This window comes from Argentina silus (genome assembly GCF_951799395.1).
Source record: "Argentina silus genome assembly, chromosome: 3".
NCBI classification, from domain to species: domain Eukaryota; kingdom Metazoa; phylum Chordata; class Actinopteri; order Argentiniformes; family Argentinidae; genus Argentina; species Argentina silus.
In genome coordinates this window covers 20837118-20857695 of record NC_139657.1, presented here as the reverse complement: position 1 = coordinate 20857695, position 20578 = coordinate 20837118, and the positions used below count along the sequence as shown (strand labels likewise).

The 20578-nt window shown below is 43.0% G+C and overlaps 1 protein-coding gene across 2 annotated transcripts in view; it reads left to right on the top strand.

Moving 5' to 3' along the window:
- The first annotated feature begins 5073 nt into the window (after positions 1-5073).
- The window catches only part of prickle1a (prickle homolog 1a), a 25220-nt gene continuing 9715 nt past the window's right edge, over positions 5074-20578 (top strand). The window contains exon 1 of one of the 2 annotated variants that reach the window (XM_083666916.1): positions 5074-5156. The gene's annotated coding sequence lies outside the window, so the exon portion shown is untranslated. The remainder of the gene's footprint in view (positions 5157-20578) is intronic. The other variant, XM_083666917.1, reaches the window with a different exon arrangement.

Here is a 20578-nt window from a genome sequence, read left to right as displayed (position 1 = left end):
GGGTGTGTGTGTGTGTGTGGGGGGGGGGGGGTACAGGGAAGGGAATAAAGGTGCAAAGCAAACCAACAAAAAAACATTTTAAAAAAATAATAAAAATGTGTTAAATGCATTGCCATTTACAAAATGCTGTTTGGTGGTAGCAGACATGCAGCAGACTGTGCTGTGAGACTGCTCTGTAGGAGTACTATAGTGTATTTGTCTTTCCCCCGGCTCCCCTGTTCCCCTGAACGGGGGCCTTCCAATTCGCACTGCCTGGGATAGGGGGAGCATTGTGTGTCATCAGGCTGGGAGCTGACTAGCACGCTCCCCTAGTCTCCAGCCGCAGCACGGAGAGCCAGAGATCACCAGCTGAAAGCCCCAGAATGGGCAATGGATCAAAGGGAAATATGCAAATGTTAGAGCAGCACCTCTGACCAATTTTAATGGGGTTTGGGGGGATGTAATGTTGCATGTTTAACTGGTAACCTTACTGTGAAGGTGCTTGGTAATATATACACTACAGGGTATAGGTGGAATTCCCTGTGAAATTATCCGATTTGCGTCCATGTTCAGAGCATGATAAAATGTGTAAATTTTGCCCTCGTATTGGTAAATAATAACTTACAATACTGTAAGGCAAGCCTGATAGTTTAAAGTATCTTTAACCTCATTGACCTCCACCGTAGCTCTCTTCTGTGACTGATCATATTTTCAACTATTTGACTCAGACATTCTGTGATCTCATTTGGCCTTCGGGAGGACTGGCTAGTAATTGAATATGTATACATCCTCAGAGTTACACTGAAAATCAAAGGGGAGCATTTTCACCATCTGAAAATCAGGATGGCAGGAAAAGCCATTCATTTTGAGTGACTGTTGAAAGCGTCTCCTCTGTGCCTGTAAAACTGGGAGGGTAGTAGAGAGGAGTGCCACTGTGGAGTTGAGTGCATCACAGAAGAGGTTTGTTCACCCTATTGCACTGCCTGTTCAAACCCTGCCCTTGGCTGTCTTTGACATTACTAGAGTCAAAGGTCAGGGAGACATTTCCTACAAATGATCAGCTCCTCACAGAGAAAGAGACCCAGGGCAGCCAGACATATATGTGTATTCTCATATAGAATCAAAACCATGCCACAAAGAATATGCATCTTGTTTCGGTGGCAGTGCATGGCCAGCCAAACCAAAAGCCGCCAATTATAGGCCACAAAGGCCAAAGGCCAAAAAAAACATATCAATTAATTGTCTGCCATATGTTGCAGGTTGAATCAAAAAGCCAATAGAGGACCAATAAATAGCCTATTGTTATTTTAGTTCATCCAGACCCATGTTTCTATTACTGGGCTGCAGTCATGGGATTTGGAGAATTAATGAAAACCAATCAAGAGTTTTCTCATTCTATCTCCAACCCTGCTGCATTAGCCCGTTTGTTTTAGTAATGTGATCCCATTTGTCATTCTGTGACAAGCTCTTCAACAACAAATCGAGTAAACTGAAAAAGCCCAGGCCTTTTGGGGCTTTGGCTTGAGCAATGGGCTCTAATTGGCCACCAGTGTTTGAGCCATGGAGAGGAGCCAGGTGACTGGTGGAGGAGTCAAGCTGCCTGGCTCCCTGGACCCGCCCACGACCAAGCCTCAGCTCTCTCTGGTCACTTGTTTGTTTGTCTTCCTGCCTTTGTTTGGACTAGAGATTTCCTGTGTGAACTCAGGGCAACAAGATCCTCTCTTTGGAGAAGAATCCCCCTCAATTATGTTTGAATGAGTCTCAATGCAGATGTATTTTTTCTTTTCCTGGTGAGCACTGTACCAGAACACAACTGCTTACTGTGTGTCTAGAATTAAATTACATATCAGCCTCCCATTTAAGGAACATTATGTTTTGAAAGGTTTAGCCACCTTCTTAGTATTCAAATGCCTATTTGTTGGATAGCACACACCAGAATCCAAATTAAAATAATGAAAATGAAACAATATAATAACTGAAGCGGACCATGTAAACTAAACTAGTTTATCCAAGGACCACAGCTCCATGTTCATCCTTCCTTTACGGAGACAAAGTAAACATACAGCCACACATAAATGGAGAGAACCCACATCACAGCTAATATTCTCACCTTGCCTGGCAACATAGCCATAACCACATCTGTAACCAGTGTCCTCATTTATGTTCATGTTTGAATGTTCAAGTAGAGCTTCCTAACAGAGCTAAACCAAATTAAATTAAACCAAGGTCAAAACAACAACAATTCCAGTGACAACTTGATTTACTTCATTGTTTATCACCATGCATCACAATGCTTTAAAATATGTAAGCAGGGGGGATTCTGTGTTGCTGAGTGCTCTATTTCCTCAAGAACCAAACTGGGGGCCAGAATTTATTGTTGGAGGCTTGACTTTGAGGCATGCTCAGCTATTGTCTGCGCTGTCGCAGCTAGCTAGGCTCACACCGGAAACTTTCTCTCAATTAATAATGGAGAAAAGAGAGAGAGAGTTGAGAAGCTTCCGCTCAAGGGCAAATCCTGCCCAGTGACATAAAGACCGAGGGTAGCAAAGCCACCAAAGTGCTTAGAGAGGCTTGTGTAGGCCTCCTATAGGAATGGTTCCAGAGAAAAACAGCTTCATCTTCATCTCCCCCTAATTACAGCAGGTTTGTTAGAGAGCTATCACTACAGGGGATGCCCTAAGCTCCCAATCTTGTTAAAAGGATTACAGATTAAACCAACGCGTTCACTTCTGTTCTGTTACAAAACCTGACGAATACAACCAGCTGCATGGGAGAGAGTTCTGTGAAATGATGCTTCTCTGTGTATCAAGTAATTTCATACATATACTACAGCAATGTATTTTGAAACGTATTTTCTTATTTTGCTTAGTTTATAACTGTGTAATTGCTTACATTAACAAAATTGCTTTCAGGATTACTTTTGATATATTGTTAACAATACTAATATGTATCACTGTATAGCAGTGAAGAAATCATACAGCACTTAAATGCTGTGAATATATCAGCGAAGTATGCTAGCCATCTTTATGGTTTACGGCTCAATGATGCTGGTGAGAGCTTTTTTTACAACATGGCCATAAATATCAAATTAGATAAGCCATAGATAAGCATTAGAGAAAGACAAAAGAAGTGATAGAGTAGGAGAGTTTGCTTAAACATTCTGGTTTAACCCGTCACAGGGCATTAGGACCACGGTAAATCATATGGCTGACAGATATGATATCTGCTCAAGTTGTTTCTGGAGACATGGCCAACCAACACAGGCCACTGAGAGCTTCTGTGACTAATTTACAACACTCACATAGCTCAACAGACTCTTTACTCTGGATACTGAAGATATAGTTATTTTTTTGTCTTCACTTCACAAATTGTATTCACCATGGTTGGAACTCTTACTACTACGTTTTCCTGTAGTTTTACAGAGGAAGAGAAATGAAAAGAAACACAAACTGACTTAAGAGGCATTTCATTGAACTGAAATGCCAGGAAAAAGTATACATCCATCTGGTCCATATGAAATGTGTCAGAGCTAGTGCACTCCGCAGTTGAACTCTGCAAACTCAAGACTACATGGAGATTGATTGACAGGTTTTGGCTTGCAAAACCTGGTCCCACTTACAATGCTTTCACACTGGCAAATATGCGACGGTCACTGGGTTATGACCCAGGTCAGCCTAAATCAGAGTGCCTATTCCAGCGTAGGAGGGACGTATGGGTCAGAGGCCATACAATCAAAATTATGCATTTGTCACATTTACAGACATTTCTCTGCTTTGATGCCCCATGGTGGTTTTAAAAGACACAACCTCACATTTGGAGTCTTAACTAGCTTCGGCTTGGATTACACTTGTGTGGTGCTTTTCTCTGAGTCGCAAAGTGAAGGGAACTCAGAGCCTGTCCACCACCAAGATGTAGCACCCACCCACCCACCTGGGTTGTGCATGTCAGCCATTCAGTGCTAGAATACTCACCACAGTGGGGGCTAGGGAGTGATTGTGCCTTATCAAGAAAAATCAATCTATCAGAGCAACAGCCAGCCTTTTGAGTCCATACTGTACATAATGGGATGCAACTTAAGGACAGATTGGAATTGACTTGCTAATGGTTATTTGTGTATGTTTGTATTGTATGATGTGACATTGATGTGTGGGTGGTGACGATATTACCTTGAAACCTCAATCAACTGGGAACATTTGTCTCATTTGTCTCAGATGAGCAATGGCCCCCTTTCAGTATGTGCATATAGGTTTACCTTTCATGCCCCACTGTGAATAAGAGTACTGTTACATGGCCTGTGCAGGGAACATAACGCATACAGTAGCTGTGTCACTTGGGTGGTAATAGGAACAGATAGGGCGCTAAAACTGATCATATTTCTATTGCCTGTGACAAAGTATCTCTGAAAGGGGGACCGGGGACAGTGTGCCACCAGAGAGAAAACTGTAAGAAGATGAGAGAGTTCACTTACCAATGTAGATGTGTTTATGTCATTATCTGTGATGTGAGAGAATTTAAACATTTCATATTGTCCACTTCTTAATGACTTGGCATAATGCTTCCATTAAGTTGTTCTTGGTGAATTGTGTGATTTACTGGGCAACTGCATCCTCGCCCTAATCATACGCCTGTTTACAGTTTAGTTTAGTGTAGTCTAATAGCCTAATATTGTACTTGTAGGCAAAGACGTTTTAACTTCACGTCTAATTGGTAACACTTAATGAAATAGTAATACACTTTCAACAACCACAGCAATGAAAACACGAATGAAACTCAGGGCAAACCTTCAATGTTTTCCAGACTACGAAGAATGTCCGTCTCTCGAGGATTGGTGGGGGTTGCTTGTTTAAGCCAATAGGCTGGGAGCAATGTTAATGTCATTTCGGTGTGCCTCAGGAGTTGAGCCCATTGCGAACGGTGCGCTAGTGAATTATACTGGGATGCTGTGACATTTGTCGATGAACTTTACAAAGTATCCCTTGTTCACTACTCAGTTCCAACATGCAGTCACCAACGTTTGGGCGAATCTAACGGCGCAGTTCGGGGAACAGTTCTACGGCACACCGGTGGGCTTTCTGGACATTTCATCTGATGCCAATGAGACGTAACGTGAATCGCTTCTACAAGTAAAGGAATATTGTTTCTGGATACTTTGTTTACAGCAACTGAACTCTTTGGGGGTAAGGTTACTTTGTGCCTGTGCCCTCGTCATATAGTATTAAATGTGTCCAGAGATTAATAAATTGTAATCTATTACATATAGCCTTTTATTGCCTTGAGTTATCTAGGGTAGTGTTGAATTTACAGCTGCTACACTGAACTGTGCGATACAATTGTATATGTTTATTGTGAACCATATTGTATGTCCATTTAACGAGATATGTTTCATGAAGTGACATACATTTTTGCGCAGAGGTGGCCATCCGTAAATTTAAATGCCTGCATGCTGACCATAAAACCGTGTCGGAATTTGTGGTGAATGGTCTGAGAGATTGTTTTTCATATCATATAGACTACTATATAGAAGCCTATAATGTTTTCAGAATTGTGTTGATCTATCACTCTCACATGTGTAAAAGCATAATTAATGCTCTTCAAGCGAACTTAAATGAGCTCATTAGGTAACAACCTCAAATAAAATCACAAACGAAACACTCATTTTCACTGGTCTCATCAAAACTCAACACTAGAAGAACATTTCGTTGTGTAAGACTTGGTGTGTGGAGGTGCGGAGCCCCCCGGGGCTCCAGATGTATGGACTCAGCTGTCGCCTGTCACTTGGTGACAACTGGTCGGCGCACTGTGGCCGCTGTCTCTTCGCCGTCGCGTCCTCAAACTCTGCTCGAGAGCCATCAGCTCAACCAGTCCCACGAGTGAGGAAGAATTTGTTTACTCTCTAGCTAGCCACAGTGTTCCTTTTCAGCACTCTTGTCTTCACATGCTTGTTCTTGATGGATATGGTGTGAATTGGACTCTCCCAAGGACTTCCAAAGCACCTGTCCTTGATTTAAAGGACTGCTTCAAATTATGCTTGAAGAATATGACTGAATTCATCCCATTTTGAAAAGTCTCACAATGCTAAATAATTCCAAACAGCAAATCTCCAATGGAGAATACTGACACACCCATCATTACTTTCAAAACCCATAAAGTAGGGAAGCAGTTGATTTTATATTAAACCAAGCTCTCTCAAAATAATATTTGCTCCCAATAGGGGACAGTAAACATCAGCATAAGCCATTAAGCCTGTCTGCTCTCTGGAGGCTTGTAGTGTGGCATGCTCTCAGCTCCATAGGAGCAGAAGACAGACACAGGCTGGCTTGAAATCTGTCACTGTGGCCACAGCTGGGGGGTTGGGGAAAGAAAAACACAGAGGTCTGCTGATCCCAGCACAGCGCCCTGTTTAAGAAGGCCTGTCAGTTAAGGGAGGTGAGAAAAGAACGAGCGGTTTTCACACCTCAAAACACTCTCATATTTGAAGGGTTTCTTCTCACGGTATTCTGTCTTTTAGAAACATTAGGAGTGTGGAATATATCTGTTGAGTTGCTATGGTCTTCTGAGAGAAAGTTATAGCTGAATCTGAGAGGATCAATAGGTGATTTTCATCTTCTCGAAGTTGGTTTCATGGTTACATTATTGCTGTATGTTACAGTATGTCAAACTGGTCAGAAAAAAAGTATAACATTTGGGAAGCACTGTGAGTGTGTGTCTTGAGGAAAATAGGGCAGGGAGCGCTTAGAGCAGAAATCAAGGTGGTGGTGTCACCTAGTGGCTAGAAGAGTCACTATACTGTCAGCTTTTTGTTGGGCTCATCACTGGCATAGTTAACTTTGATATACTGTAACTATACAAGTAAACCTAGATAATATCTTACATAATATGTGTACAAGAAAATGTATATGCAAGGAACACACAAAACAAGAAGATACTTTATTTGCTGCTTGTTATGCTGCATTTGCTTTTTAAATGATGTAGCAGGCAAGGTTGGAAGAGAAATGGACATTGGAAAAAACAGGCTTATTGCTTACAATCATTTGCTGTGTGTGCAAATCCACTGTAATGAATGCTCAGTTATTGATGGGGAAATAAATTAATTGAGAAATGACTCAAAGTGTATTTTGGAACTGCCCCAAATGTCTAGTAATGTTTGGATGTCTCATTTACAAAGACTTAAAGGGAATCAAAGATGCCATAAATAGAAGTAGAAGCTTTTTCATATATTTTCCTCTAATATTAAGGTTGATCCAAGAAGGAAATAAAAGCTTTGGTTTGTTATAAATTCTCTTGGACATAGCTTTGGAAACATTTTTGATGCTCTTGGGCTAACTTAGACTTCAAGTGTGCCAGCTCAATAAATGTTACGTATGTAGATGGTTCTCAATGTTTTATTTCAATATTGTGAAATCCTCTCTCAGGATCAAGAATGGGCTGCAGATAAGCCTTCTTATTCTCAATGAATACCTCATAATATACCTCTCAACCAGTGAAAGTGACTGGGTTCATAACATTACTGCTCTTGTGTGCCAGTGCATTAGTGAGTCATCAGCAAGAGGTGTGGAGCTGAGGGGAGATCATAGACATGAATCCAATCTGAGACATAAACAGTGGGTCATGCCTTTGTGTCTGTGTGTCTCTCTCTCTCGCTCTCTCTCTGTGTGTGTGTGTGTGTGTGTGTGTGTGTGTGTGTGTGTGTGTGTGTGTGTGTGTGTGTGTGTGTGTGTGTGTATGTCCATGGGCACGGGGCAGACACCCAGCCGAGTGTGAGTGAGCAGAATGTAAGCCCCGGTGCCAGTATGTATACATTTCCTCTGTTGATTTAATACCCCGAACCAGTGAAATGTACACAGGGCCTATTTGTGCAGGGGCAGAATGAATCACCCTTGCGTCCGTGTAAATCGCTTGCAAGCCAAACACTCTGGCAGGCTTTTATCCCCAGACGTAGGCCAGCTCGCCGCTGCATGGCTAAAAGCAGAGGCAGACAGGGCTGTGTGTTGTAGGAATAACCCTGTCTTTCATGGCCTGCTTGAAGAGAGCTGGCGTGGACAGGCTGCCATGGACAGACTGCAGAGTAGCAGAAGTAGCAGAACCCATTGGCCATAAACTGTTTGTGGTAGGTTGACGGGGAGTTGCATGAAATGTGGCTTGTTTAAACGCCGGTGGTCCCTATGTACACGGTCACTCACCCCATGTAAATTGCGGCGTTCGGTTCTCATTTTAAGGCCACTGTTACAGTGTGGTCATTGAGAAGGGGGAGTAAGTGAACCAACACTGATTTCTGTAGGAGGAATAATCATACATTTCTGTTTGCCGTGTGTTGAAATTTTCTCAGTAACTTCCAACTCCACCAACATGCCTCCGGGTGAGATCTGCCTGTGGCCCACATTGAATCCACATGCTAAGCATTATTCTAAAGTTAGTGCTTTAGCGCTTCCAGGCACAACTCTGTTTATTAGGAGTTACAGGATGATGTTGGGAAAAAACAGACTTGGCATACACTTCTGAGTTTAATGCCCTACCAGATCTGTGCTAACCACACAACGTAATGGTGGGTAAAACCATCAGACCACCATGATGATGAAAGTCATATGCACACACATATCTCATTATTTCCCCCATATGCACACACATGATGCCCTGCTCTGAGAGAATACTATTTTATATCATAGCCATGATTATTTGAAACATGCTATTACCAAGATGCCTGTCTTTGATACAGCTGAGTAGTACAGTAGTACACTAGTTCTTTGGCTTGTCCCTGTAGAAAAACCCTTGGTTTAATGTAAAACACTTTTACACAATGGTACCAAAAAGGTACTTGATGAAGAAGGCTTGACGTGTCCACAGTGACTGAGCTGATTATGCATTAAACCATCATTTATATTTATATTTGAGAGTGCTGTATTATTTACTTATTGGATCAACCCTGGGCTATACAGAACCCAAAGACACTTGAATAAAAACTGTCAAGCATGTCTTTTCCTTATTTTTGAATAAACAGCATATTTATCCACACCAGTCGTGAGTCTTGTGACCCTGCCTTGCTTTGTGGTGTTGGAAAGTTGGTATCACCCAAGCTGACCCAAACTAGCCCAGAGGAAGGTTTGTTTTTATCCCCTTTTCCTCCTCATCTAGGGGGCTCCTGGTGTCACAGTGTCACAGTGAGTGAGGCAAAGAAAACCCATTACCCTGAGATAGTCATTAAAGAGCACAGCTCTTTTCCCTGGCCTACTACAGGGGATTCATCTAGAGCTTTCCGGACCCCTGGCTGGAAGTATGCAAAACACTCGTCCCCCTCCCCTTCCTGTGGCTCCCATTCCTGCCGCCCTGTTGTCATTGTCAGAGAGGTTGAGTTAGTGATTTGATGATATGGAAAAAGGTCAGGGGGATTTCAAAATGGGCTTAGCTGGGCATGTTTTTTATACTCGCTACAAAGGTATTTCCTGGTATTTTTCATAAAAGGCACTAGCTGAGTGAGGACAGATGCTGGAAGGTATCCATTATCCAACACCTTTCTTTAACATGTGGGTGTTTGGGCAACTCATTTTCTGTAAAACCATGATTCAGTGCGTGGCACCACATAACTGATGATGTTTTTTAAACAGTCTGGCAGCCTCCATCACTTAGATCTCATGTCAAAACTCACAAATTCTGGAACATAAAATGGAATTTAATGATATTCAGTCATTCTGAAGGATGATTCATTTTGTTATTAAAATGAATGATAAGAAGATTATGTTTATATGAGCCAACTCCAATATATTCCCTACTTCTACCATCGTGGAGAGATTTAGGTGAGTAGGCCCTTTTGCATGCGCCCCTCCATTCGCTGATTCTGTTCTTCTTGTGAGGTCATCCTCTGGTCCAGGGATAATTCTTTAACATGATCTTCCAACCCAGAGGAGTGTACAGTAACAGCATGCCCCCAGGGCTGGATATCCACCAAAAGCAAGAGGGCCAATGCTTCCATAATGAAACACCTGACTTATTTGCCACGGTCCATGTGATGCCCTGAATTCAAATTTAGTCTGGAGGTGTTGTCCACTGATACTTGTTATGTGGTTAACATCCCCAAACATGCTCAGTAATGACTGAGGAGCTGTCCTTAGTTAGGTCTGCACGATAGGAGCGTCAGAGAAGCAGAGGTCAACTGAGGGAATCATGCCTTGCATGTAGGCATGTTCCAGTATCCTCTTGTGGAATAAGCTAGTGGAGTGCTAACCCTAACTTAAAGGCATAGTCCACAACTCAACATGATGTCACATGTACCTTGGCTGTGGTCAATTTACCAAAGACAGTTTTGGGATTGTATTCCCTTACTGAGATACTTGATAGCCAAGTCAGCATTGCCATAGGGCCCCATTCATTCAGAATTTATCTTAAACACCTTACATGCCATTACAACTCCTAATTCTGTAGAATGCCGAAAAAAGAATATTACATCCCCATGCTGTGGCTATCAGTTTTCCAGTGGAAGTGACTATGTCTCAAAGATGGTGGACTGGGTGCCATCTTACAGGTGGGTCAATATTGACTGAGGCTAACTGAGGACATACCTTGCAGTGCAAACCCCAGGCCCACAATAGCCCAGCGAGATGACAAAGACCAGTTTGTTTGCCCATGACGACCTCCGTGGCAGCTCCTAGAGAGAGAAGAGTTCAAAGAGACACGCTTTTGTTTGGTGTACTCACACCGTCTTCCTGATAGCAGCTAGGCTCGAAAAGAAAACAGTGGAGCAGCAGACCAGATGTGTCGGTCTGCACACAAAACACATGGTTGCGCAATCGCAGACAGTTCAACAGATGACTCAATTATGTTAACACAATAACATTTGATTCAGATGGCAACATTTCCCACTGAAAATGTCATTAAATGTCATTTAGCATTTAAAACGTTTATCCACCCAACACACGTCACATGGTAGACCATGCCGGTCCTTGAGGTTGATTGAAATCACTTAGATGTCATTAGTGACCTCAGCATTAGCAGTTCCAACAATAACACAGACGCTGACAGACATGCTTTAGGCCTGGTTTCTAAGAATAAGCTTGGTGCTGGGGGGAATGGCATCCGTAATCTGCAGGGTGATAAGACAGACGGTGGTGTCCTGTTTTCCATTCCTCACATACACACACATACACTGCTAAAGCTGGTGCGGCATTTAGCTCCCAGGACACTAATGGTTCTAGCCTGGCCTATGTCTGTTTCTCTGACTCACAGCTCTGTGGTCACCCTTCAGTAGGATCTAGACCCCTAGCAAGACCTGACCTGAACAGATGCTGATATCCCATCCCATTACACATCTACCATAGCCTGGTTTTGAACCCCACCCCTTGCCCTTTGAGTGACATGTCTCCTGTAATTCAATCACTGTGCTGTGTCATCTCTTCCATTGTAAGGTTTAGTCAGCTCTTGAAGTTAATCACTGAATGGAAAAAATTGTGTCTCAAAAGCTGATTATCATATTTCCAAATAAAGTGTACCACTGTGCTTAACTTGAATAAGGCAGTTATTATAGGGGTCATCTCTCAGTCTCAGCTGTAATGGCCCCCAGTCCTTTCATGCTGTCCACAATGGGACTGGGACCCCCAGCTTTAGACTGCTGTCTGGGTAAAGAGTGAGGTCACCCCAGCCCACGGCCACGGTCAAATAAGAGGTCCGCTCTGCCGGCCAGCGCTAATCGTGCAGTTGGACGTCTCAGTTCACCCCTGGCCTGAACAGCATCTAATAAAGGGGTCTGGGGTCGGGGTCTGGGTCTGGGACATCTATAGCCCTCTCTATACCTGTGACCGCTACCCTGGGAAGAAGGGGTGAAGGGGTCAACATCAGAGCCTGGGGAGCCTATGGAAGCAGGGGTATAATTCAGCCTCTTTTCTCTTCTTTCTGCCTATTTTTTTACTACCACCTTAATGACTTAAATTGTGTCCAATTAAGCCGGGGCAGAATGCAGCATCCCCACTTACTGCAGTCAGAGTTCCCTCTGTGCAATGGCACTGGAGCATGTGTTTAATTTGCCAGTTATAAAAGACTGTAACAGAGTGTTTCTTCAGGAATGTTAATGATTAGTAGGATCCTGACTGAGAAGCGTTTAACCGTTTCAGAGTATTGTTGAATGCGACGGTTGCCTTTTGAAGCCTCGCGGGTCAGGAAAACGCTTCCATGTGTGGGAACTGCCATCTTTTTTTACTGCCTCCTCTTAGTCTTACAACGACTAGCCCGGAGCTAACGCTCGACGAGGCGGTCCGCTCATGTGCCAGTTTAGCTTTGGGCTACAAGAGAACAGGAAATGGTTCCCTCAATATGTTCGGATATAGTGTTTAACTCTGAGGCGAGCTGAAAAATCCCAGATGTGTGGGGTGTTTTGTTGCAGTGGAGTGGGTTTGCTTCAAACTTTGCGGGTCGTGTCTTTCTGAAGTTGAGGTCACCTCACCTAGAAGTCTGGTGGGATGTCATAGGTCATTCACGGGGAGCAAGGTTCACCTTGTGAACCTGGATATTGACAGGGTGCTGTTCCAACAGGAACTCAACTATCAAGCACTCACAGTGATGGCATGCTCCAACTGGATCGGTCCATGGAAAATCCACTTTATCTTCCCAATTTTAATCCATAAAAAATGGATGTTTAGAACAGTTTTTTTCTGATATCAAAGAGAAACAATGGGATTGACAAGAAAGCATTAATGACATAATAAAAGTTCTAATTGAACTGAACTGTTGTGTAATATTCAAGTGGACATGTACATTCGCTGCCTAGCCTACACTGTGAAGGGACCACACATGACAGGATTCTTTGCTGATCCAGAGCTTTTGTGAGTGTAAGTGTGGAGTACAAGAGAGGCTCATTCAGCCTTGGTCTATACTGTGTGTGGACTGCCACAGTCTTTGTTGAGTTTTGTATCCTCAAATAAAGGGCCTTCCTCCTTTTAACAGCCCCGAGAGCACTGTTGCTTCACTTCCCATTGTTCCCAATGAGGTCCGGCTTTTACAACTGGGTGACAGTGTCAAATCAAGGGTGAAATATGATGCCCTACAGTGCATCCCTATCCTACTGTACATTTTAGCAGTGTTGGCAATGTAGACAGTGGTGTTACTGCTGTAAAGTGGAGAGACATTGACGTGTAACCGCCCCAAAAGACTTTGTTTGACAGTGCACTCACAGATGGGGTTTGACAGTGCACTCACAGATGGGGTTTGACAGTGCACTCACAGATGGGGTTATGTAGACACATTTATGCAATGCATGATGGGGCGACTGCTGGAACACTGCCCAGGTAATGAATTATGTCTTAAAGAATAACAGAGAATAGAGGAGCATTGAAGTTTACTGCATTCTTTCACATTAGATTGTTACATATATACCCCCCCCCTACCTCTGACATCATGTACATGTATAAGATGTGACCTTATTACTACAGTAATACCATTATTAACATTAATGTGTGGATAATTTAACAATAAAAATCATTGTTTTGATTCTGTAACCCTCAGTTATAGAGAAGTGATAAAGTACTTTTCTGGTTTGATTTTGTTCTAATTTTACTGAACAGTTTTTTGTTCTGGGTTGAAAAGTTCAATTACTCCCCCCAAAAAAGAAAAAATCCCTTGATTGTTTGATGTGTATAAGAGTGCTTAATCTCTTATTGCAAGGTCAAGTGTGTAATAGCATAACACATTTTTCAAAAGAATGGCAGTCAAGACATTAATACCAATGTATTTTGACAGAAAATGGACAGGGTTGTCTGCATTCAATTGTCTCTGATGTGCCTGTGTGAAAATTGTAAAAGGGGTTATCTGAGGGTAATAGGGCTAACAAGCCCACGGTCTGACCTGGGTTTGTCAGTGACAATCTAGCTAAGTCAATATCAATGCAGTGACTGCTCCACCAGTTGACCTTTTTTCCCTCTTTCAAGGCGTAAAAGGATTGTTATTACAGTAGGGTGATAGGCTTTTATTGGTCTTTATGACTCAGGCTTTTGTTGAGGCTGTGTCCTGCTAATACCCATTGGTAAGTAATTTAAGCCTTGAGACAGGCCTACTTTTATGATAAGGTAACTCACACATCAGCGGGTGCTATTCTCAACAATGGCTCTGAACGACAGTGAATTGTTACACAGTGCGGGGGCCATAGCCAAGACTGACCTTCTCTTTGCCCCATCTACTGCTCTCATTTATGGCCTGTAGGAGGGACTGTCCGTTTGAATTGAGATATATTCAGGCATCGAAGTCATACCATTCAACCTACTGTATATTCTGTACTGTATAGTAGCTGAGAGAATTTTTGCTGAATAGAGAAGCTAATGTGATGGGATTCTGCTGGGACATGGTTCTGTTTTACGGGTCCTTCTTCAAGGGTGAGTTTTGACCACTGAAGAATGCATCTTTACCACTGGGCGTTGGTGCTGACGTGGGTCCTGTCCTGTCATTGTTGAGGCATGCTGGCTCTTGGAGGGCAGTGCCGGCAGCGGAGGGATGTTTTTACTGCGGTAAGAAGGTGCGGACCAGGTGTGAGGTGCTGTTCAGGTCGTTGTGGGCTATGACAGGGAGAATGGGCCGTAAAGCCCCCGGGGCAGAAATTTATGGTTCATCTGGTGCTCCCTAAAGGTCAGGGGTCAGGGATGTGGGGCTTGTCCTGCTTTATATTTCTCAAGTATCTGAGGTGAACCTTGAACTGTGAAACGAGACCTGAGTCTCTAACAATAGTACAGCTCCATGAAGACTACTATCAGGAGACCTGGACCATTCTTTTTCTGAATGGGATTTATGTACCACTACTGTATATTGGGTGTCGTATACAAAACATATGCATGAAACAAGATGAATATGTGCTCTAAATAGATGTGATTGATGTTGTTGAGATATTAGCCATCCTTTACCATTGACTTGAAATTTAATATAATATATGCCATTTAGCTGACGCTTTTATCCAAAGCGACTTACATTGCAGTGAGTGCATACATTTCAGTATATATGGCCCCAGCAGGAATCAAACCCACAACCTAAGCGTTGTTAGTGCCATGCTCTACCAACTGAGCCACAGAGGACCAGGAAATTTAATGGATGGAGGGTTTAGTTCTAACACTTCAATAGCTAAAAGTGTTGTATTAGTGAGGACAGCAGGTTTGATAGCATCAACACCACATGCCTTGGATTATGATTGTTTTGGGTAAGACTGAGTTGTACATTTTAGTTATGCTTCCTTGTTTGATGTTATCTTCACAAGTGATAGTCCTTCGCATTAGATGTGAGATGCATCTTGTGATTTGTGATCCACAGGTGTCAGTGCAATACTCTCAGTTGTGTATTGCCATTTTGAACTTATTCAACCAGTTAGTCAACTTTCTTTCACTTGCCATCAACTGACATTCAACACAGGAAGGATTTGGGGATGGTTTAATTGTTTACCTTTTAGTCCAGCAGTTACTGTTAATAATGCATCCCTTTTAGTGACTTTGGATATAAATAATAACTATTGTGTAGATGATGTTTTTCCAACTCCACCTCTTGTATTGCCTGAATGGTCTCCAGGCAGGATGCAGGCTTGTCCCTCCCCTCTAAGACTTGCTAATGGAACGGGGTGCAATCTCTTTTGGGCCAGTACAAAGGGCTGTGGCCCTGGGACACTGGGACCTGCTGGGAATGGGTCTCCGTGGCCTTGGCTGCAACAATGGCTTTGCACACACACACACACACACACACACACACACACACACACACACACACACACACACACACACACACACACACAGGGAGGTATCATGGTAGCATTCCTCATTCCATTCCATGCATTACAATGAGCCCGTCCTCCGATTTTTGCCCCCACCAGCCTCACCAGACACACACACACACACACACACACACACACACACACACACACACACACACACACACACACACACACACACACACACACACACACACACAGACAGACAGACACAAACAGAATGAGAGAAACCACTATGGAGAAAACACACACCCTTAGTGAAATCATCTCACCAAATCTGCTGAAATTATAACTAAAAAAGTAATTGTAGCTGGGTGACTGGGTGTCTTGGGTTTCAGTAGTGTTCAAGTAGTGGGTTCAGTGTACATTAATATTCTTCAAGACTAAAGGTAATTTTCATTAAAAACAACAATCATCCACATTAGGCTAAAGTTTACTTTACAGTGAGGTGAGACATGTGGTGTCCCTCAAAGATGTTCCCCAGGGGAAGGGACTGTTGTTGGGAAGGACATTGTACTCCCTGCATCACAGAGGAAGCCAAGGGTGCAAGTGTCCACTATCTGACCCAGAAGCAGAGCCTTGTTTTCCTGAGGCAACAGGACAATCCTTACCGTCTCATATTCTTCAGGGGGTGAGGGAGAGGTTTTAGGGGCTCCTATTTGGGAGGTTTCTATGATCCACAGCCATTGGCAAACATAAGTGGCTACTAACTAAAGGTTAAGAAATATAGGAAATACAGTAGTATTTTGGCTGTGGTTGTACTGGAGAGTGACATGCATGAATGCAATGGGAGACTGACCTTTGAACCATTCATTATGAATAGCCCACTGGGGTTGCCAGAGCTGAAATTGTAATCTTATTTTGTAAGCATCTGCAAGTTCAAATTTGTTGTTGCAAATGTACCCCCTGAGACAATGCAGATAATGGAGCTTCCTTGTGGAAGTAATTCATTTGTATAAGACTGCCTATGTGATTCACATGGACATGCCCCTGTGGATTGAACTATCTCAGAGACATGCTGACATCATTGTTGACTAGGAAGGAGTGAAAGGGATTTTAGAAGGGACTCATTCAGTATGTTAGTAGAGGAGAGGGAGAGGTCTACGGGAATGTGATGGAAATCCTTTTTTTGCTCTTTCTAAATGAGACGTCAACATTTTAAAACAACTCTTTGTAACAAAAGGGCATAAGTCACATTGTATTATCACTTGGGAAAATATGAGATATTTGACAAAGACATCAAAATGACAAACCGAACACTAAGGGAAAGTTCACCACTTCTATCAGTCATCTTGGAACAATTGATAGGGAAGGAAAGATAGGAATGTCATGTGAAGCCCATTGTGGAGTGTGGGGTGGTCATTGTGGTAGGAGTGTAGCTGTGGCATCGGTGATGCGCTTGTCAAGCTGAGTTCCTGTGGTCTAGGCTCACTCACTGGTGGTTCTCATTTGAAGAGTGTTTGAAGTGCGAGAGGAGGGTCACTAAGGGGGAGACGTCCGTCCTGAGTGGCTGGTCTGGGTTAAGGGGCGGGCTTATGCAGGGGGGGGGGGGTTGGAGTGGGAGAATAGTGGGATTGGCACTAGGCATCTGGTAGAACTGCCCTCCTCCTCCACACACACACACACACACACACACACACACACACACACACACACACTCTCTCTCTCTGACACACACAGAGACACACACTCTTTGGTTTTTACAATCCCTGCTTTGATATGGGCTGTGTCTGTGCTGACAGCTCTGGAAGAGAAGGCTGTGAGGAGAGGAGGGGGGAGCTACTGCTGCTTGCCTGGATCTAGACCTAGAGAGAGAAGCAGAGAGAGAGGCAGAGAGAGGCAGAGCTGGCAGACATGCAGCCCAGAGCCCACAGGAGAATAACTAAGGACGGGATTGAGTGGTGATAAGACCCTGCTAGCCTACAGCTCATCTCTGGAGAGTACCTTTATCAGAGGTAAGACAACCAAAGGATCTACTGAGTGAACAGACATGCATGGATAAAACCAGATTTTTAATGGAATGTACTCGAGTGGTGTGGCAGGGAAGAGACTTTGCTTCAGAAATGGGAGACTTTTCATGTGTGTCCCGCTCACAAAAATGGCAGTGGTTTCCAGGTTGAAAAGTTTTTTAATAGCGAATTTTACATTATTCAAATAGGATTATATAATTATATATTTATTAATTCAAAAACATCCCACTTAAATGATGTCGTTTGCACCCTGTCCCTGCTTTAAATGGCAAATAGTTTGAATATGCATCAGGTTACTGCATATTAAATGAAAGTTCTTATAATGCATTATGAACTATACTTAGGTAATACATACTGTAGATGGAATTTCTATGGAGTATTTAAATCTCTCAGCTTGACAAGTGAACTATGAGAAGTGTTCTGGTGAACTGTGAGAGAGAGAGTTGACAAAGGATTCACCATATGACTATATGTATGTAGTTGGAGTCCAGAGTGATCATGCGAACGTGATCAGAGTGTGTTTGATGTCAGCTGTGTGTGTGACAGCAGCACATGTGCGTTTGGGGTGCAGGCAGGCAGGCAGGCTGGAGCGTGCAGGTGGTCCTGCTCTCTATGGGGAATATGGGGATGTCCTTCACACCCATTTGGCCTTTCAATAACACCCTCTGTGATGGAGACCCGCACCAGTCGGCCAAACTGCAACCAGCCAGCACCTTTCGACATGGGGGAGGCCATAGCTAGCTCCTCTGTGGGTCTCCTATTTAAAGTTTATAACAAAACATTTCTAGGATGATTAGCTGGGCTTGGATGCAGTGGAGAGAAACTGAGCCTAATACTGCATGTTCTGTTTGTGGTATATCTACATGGGATCATTTGAGTGTATTGGATAATGCTTTTAGCACATTTTATATGTGTTAAAGTTCATTTGTATACATGAGGTAGTTGACTCACATATGGATCCAATTGTGTCACTCATAAGTTTAGCATAGGCACAATGTTTCTTTTTTTGAAAATGCCAGGGATCTTTTTATACAAGGGTCTCATTTTATGAAGTGTCAACAGGTGACACGTGGTAATTTGAGTACATGTGTTTATTGGATTTTAAATCATCTGCTCCGTACATATTGAGGCGAGGAATATCTTGTTTGAGAGAGAAAAACAGACTTGTCTGAATATGAACTTGAAAACCTGAGACTTTGAACTAAATGTTTTGTTTTCTCTACAAGTAGACCCTATCCAACATCGCAGGACTAGCATGTGCCAAGTTAAACATGTAGGGCCCAGCCAGACTGACAGAGAGTGGTGTGTTTAGTTGTGTGCATGTCCATCATTCATTTCCTTGAGGAATAGAGACAGTAATTCAGACCAGAGGCTGCTTATTTTCTCTATTCACTTCTCAAGGGTTGTTAATCGAAGGTATTTTTTGTGTCTATATTTGGAACATTGTCCTATGAGATGCTAAATACTCTGCCAAAATGGATTGAGTTGATTGGTTGCTTTCGTTAAAAGGACCTCTAAAAGGCTTTTAACATGATTAATGAAATGACTGTCTTTCCATAGAGACATGATGTTTATTGGCTGTTTCTACAATTCAAGTAAGTGTTCTTTGTGTGGTTTGTCAGCTTTGCACAACTTGGTCACTTAAATCCGCTGGAACTTACTCTGTATACTTATGGCTAATTGTGTCTAGTAATATTATGAGTCAGGGTTCTTTTTCCTTTTGTGACAGGGTGAATGAATTAATATGAAAGCCTATTCATACATTATGAGTATTTTATCTGGAAAGACCTTGTCAATGCCTAAGTTCCATTCCATAAATCCTCTGGGAACCTGAAAGAGTGAATGTGTATAACCTACTCAGCTTAGTTTCTATCTTGTGTCATCCAGTGACTGTTTGCTAACTAATGCTATCACAGTCACTGTCATTTTCATGCCATCATTGAAGTTTCGTCTCTATTGAGTGCATTTCCATATGAGTCAGAAGTCCCCCCACCCCATCAGACTCAGCCCCTGACTCCCAGCTACCCCCCCCCCCCCCCCCCCCCGCCCCCCCCCCCCCCCCCCCCCATTCCCTCCACCCCTCTGTCTCTCCTGGCCGAGGGCTATGAGGGGCCTCTGTGGGCAGATCAGTAAGATATGCATCTCAGAGCTCCCAAAGCCATGTTAACAAGCACCTTTACAAAAGAGAGAGAACCATTCAGGACTGCAGGGGTCATGGGCTGTGTGGGAGGGGGTGGGTGGGAGGGGGGATCGGGGGGGCTTTTAAGAGCTAACCTTTCCCTACAGAGCTAGTTAATAGCTTTGAGAGTGTTCATAGGAGTGTGCTGCAGTTGTGGTAAGTTGTTTCAATAGTGTGAAGAAAGTTAAGGAAGTGTATGGTTGAGGTTTGAGGAAATTTGCTAGCTGACATCAGAAGGGATGAATTTGCATACTTGCAGATGTGGTTCAAGGAAAGAAGGACATCGCTGAACACACAGGCTATTAGCCCAGTATCCTGTACCTGCTTTTTTTGTTGGTTTTACCTGAGGCTTGACATTCTTCACAGTCTTGAGAGATCACGAAAGAGAGTTCTCTGCCATGTGAGAGCAGATATTAATTAATGTATTCAGTATTAATTAATGCAGTGAGTATCTCTTATAATATCTCTCATATCTTTAGTATATATAATAAACCACACCATCTACTGTCAGGGTCTCTACTGAACTTCTATAGTTAGCCATCTCCTATGGGAAATCCAACCAGCTTTCAAACAAGGCCACATTTTTTGAAGGTTATTCCAGTGTCATTTGCAAGTCAATAGACCTGTGAATAGAACAAGAGTGTCTTATTTGGCGCCTTGTCTGAAGACAGGTTATCTTGGTTTTGAGGGCTTTAACCGCCATGAATGTAGAGATAACAAAATCTCATCTTCAGG